At 51.2% G+C, this 3,222-nt stretch overlaps 1 non-coding gene across 1 annotated transcript; it reads left to right on the top strand.

Annotated features, from left to right (window-relative positions):
• Positions 1-301: 301 nt before the first annotated feature.
• TRNAE-UUC (transfer RNA glutamic acid (anticodon UUC)) lies at positions 302-374 on the top strand. Its single transcript has one exon. It is a non-coding gene; the product is annotated as a tRNA-Glu (tRNA).
• Positions 375-3,222: the final 2,848 nt, after the last annotated feature.

Below are 3,222 nucleotides of genomic sequence, written 5' to 3'. Positions count from 1 at the left end.
TTTGGTCTTGTTTTAACTATAATAGGTGAAAAGCTCTCCAAGATAACTTGCATAATTTGAGAAGTCAGGCCTACAGGGTTAGGACATTTGGGATCTGGTATACTTGTACTATGGCTTCACACCCTTTCCTCCTTCATCTTATTATTTTTATGTTTTGGAGGGTCAGGGAATTGATCTTCATAGCTCTTAGGGTTGTGTATACATGTAGAGTTTTGTTGGGGTGAATGGTGGGGGTTGGGAGACAGCCTCATTAGGGAATGTCACTAGCTCAGCATATTAAAAAATTGAGGGGGTTGGGAATTCCCTGGTGGTCCAGTGGTTAGGACTCAGCACTTTCACTGCTGTGGGCCCAGGTTTGATCCCTGGTCGGGGAACTAAGATCCCACAAACCGCGCTGCCAAAAAAAAACAAAAACAAAACATTCAGGGGGTTGCACTGGGCCTTGGGGTGCAAAAGACTTGAGGAGGAAGAGTGGAAATAGAAAATCCTCCCATGAGAATTACACAAGGATGGATGGGCCCGGTTTCCTCCTGCCCCAAAGGTACTAAGCACTAGAAGCCATAAAGAAACTTCAGGAACAACTTTTTGGAAATGGCTGGGCTTTGGATTATTCCCCAAACATGCTAACCTTTCTGCTGAAACATCAAAAAGACTCCCTTGAATGAATAAATTGCCAGCTTCTACCTGAGTTCCACCCCCTTGCAACAGGAAGCTGGCTAAAATGTAACAGCCCTCCTATTCATTCCTCTCCTTTTATCCAACCCCTTGCCACCTAATAGGTATCTATCTCCCATCCCCACTGTCCATTCCCCAACAAGAATAACCTTGGTTGATGAGAAACTCTGGCCATTTTCAGGCTCCTGTTGGCAGCAACAGGCCCAGGAAAAGCCTCCTTTCTAAACCCTTGCTTTTTGCCTAACATCCCCTGGCTGCTGTCCCCACATGACCCAAATAAACAGATGATCATGTGAAGCCAGGAAGGCTGTTCGTTTTAAATAACGAGCATCTCCACTAAGCTCTGGAGCAGATGGGTTATTGGGGACAAGGGAGAGGTTGGCATTTGAATTCTGTGTTCACCCCACTTTTATCTCCTGCTTCCCCACCCCTGAAGGAAAAGCTGTCTTCAGAACACTACTTTTCAGAGGGGTGCCTTTGTGATGTGACAGAGCTGGTCCATGACGAGTCAGAAAAATTGGACTTCAGCCTCTAGAAGAGACTTCAGGGCTGTACGAGTGCCATGACCACTTGAGGAAGGCAGAAGGGTACAGCTGGAGGTCGCTCTCTGAGCATCCTGGGCCACTGGGCAGAATGGTACAGTGCTGACCCCTAACAAAATGAGAACTTGGTCAGCAACATTATCTCAAGTCACTGTTACATATATATTAGACTGTTTAGTGTGTGTGTATATATACACACACACACACACACACACACACACACACACATACACACACATACACACACACAGCAGGTGGCAGACACCTTAAAGGAAGCAATGTTGGGACCAGCACAGATCTAGCCTTCCAAGGAGAAAAGCATTCATCCTGCAAAGAAGAACTTGGCTGTTAGTTACTGCTCTGATCCCCTGTTGCTTTCCAGCTTCATCATAAAGCCAGTGTCACCCGGTCATTTGTGTGTAATGGCCTCTCTCTGCTCAGCTACAGATGCTGGGGCATTAAGTGTGCAAAGATCAGAGGCCCCTGTAGACTGGTTCTGGCAAACAACCCCCTTCCTCCTGTTCACTAGGTTCTCGATTTCCAGAATCTGTGCAGATTTTCTTTCCCTGGCATGCATTATGACCTCAAAGGAAAGGCACAAAGCCAGCAGGCATCATTTGTACCCCCTTTATATGTGTCTAGCTCTCCTCTAGCTAGTTCCCCAAATAGGATTGTACCCCTCTAAGGGTGAAGTGGGGATGGAATGGGATGGAATGGGATGGATTGATCTGCCACTCAGCCAACCTCATAAAGGTTTGCTTTCTGGCTTTGTATGATGGTGAAGCCCAGGCCACAAGATCCTGAACCCAATTGGCACTGTCCCACTCTAATTAGAACTGATTAGCAAAGAAAGGAATCTGGGGCCAAGATCCAGGGGCCTTAGGCTTGCAGGCATTGGGACAGCAGAGCTGGACATGCTCCAGGGAGCCCCAAATATGCCTTCAGCTTGCCTATGCTTGTCACTACCAACTGTACAGGTGGGGTTTGTGTGGCCTCCTGTGCAGTACAGCAGGGTTTCAGGTGAAGATTTTTAGCGTCCCCCTCCCCCATCACAATATGTTAAGTGGTCAGACCCCCCCCTTACCGTGCGAGCAGTTTGATAGTCCTCCATGACTTTTTTCTGTTTGAGGGCCCTGACCCAGAACTGCCTTCAGAACAGTCATCCGTGGGGTAAGGAATAAATGCTTCTCCTGCGGGGCAAGGAGGAACTGGAATACTGAGTGACCTTAGACAAGTCCCTTCTCGTCTCTGGGCCTCAGTTTCCTTATCTGCAAAATGAGAGAATTTGGGCAAGCTGACCTCAAAAAGGACTAACTTTCTAATTGTACCCCCAGGCGCCCCCAAACTCTAGCACAAGGAGAGGCCGTAAGGAGCGCCAGCCGAGGTCCCGGCCCCCGCAGCGAGTATGGTTGTGGCTGGGCGGAGTGGCCCCGCCCCCGCTCCCCGCCCGCCGTCTCAGTCGCCCAGCCACTGGGAGGGCCGGGTTTCCGCCTTCCACGTTGTTGTTCCCGATTTGCGCCACGCCCCCTTGGTCTGGGCTGTGGACGCTTCGCCGTAACCGCCCGCAGCCCGGCCCCCGAGCAAAGGGCGGCCTCTTGGATGGCACAGTTGGAGTCTCCACCCGCATCAGACGCGCGTGGACAAAGACGAGAGTTTAGAGGAAGGCGAGAGAGAGAGGCTTGGTTTTAAAGGGAGGGTGGTGAAAAGGAAAGGGTAGGTCAGGGCACAACTGCAGAATTTCCCTCTCAGCGTCCCACCCTCCACACAGTGGCCCCATCCGCATCGGCGAATGTGACCCTTTAGACACTGGCCCTTTAAACAGAGGGCTGGCGGCGCGGGGTGTCCATGTGGAGCTGCTCCATGCCGTGTTGTCCTGCCCGCCCATTGGCCCGCGGCCCGGTGACATCGCCTAATAGGATGCGAACGCACTGCGGGGGGAGGAACGGAGACAAAACGCGGAACCGGATCTCCACTCCGCTCCCTCCGCCGGTTCTCTGGCAGCCTC

This window comes from Balaenoptera ricei, chromosome 20, assembly GCF_028023285.1.
Source record: "Balaenoptera ricei isolate mBalRic1 chromosome 20, mBalRic1.hap2, whole genome shotgun sequence".
NCBI classification, from domain to species: Eukaryota; Metazoa; Chordata; class Mammalia; order Artiodactyla; family Balaenopteridae; genus Balaenoptera; species Balaenoptera ricei.
Note: the sequence above shows the minus strand (reverse complement) of the source record. Positions and strands in the feature narration are given on the sequence as shown.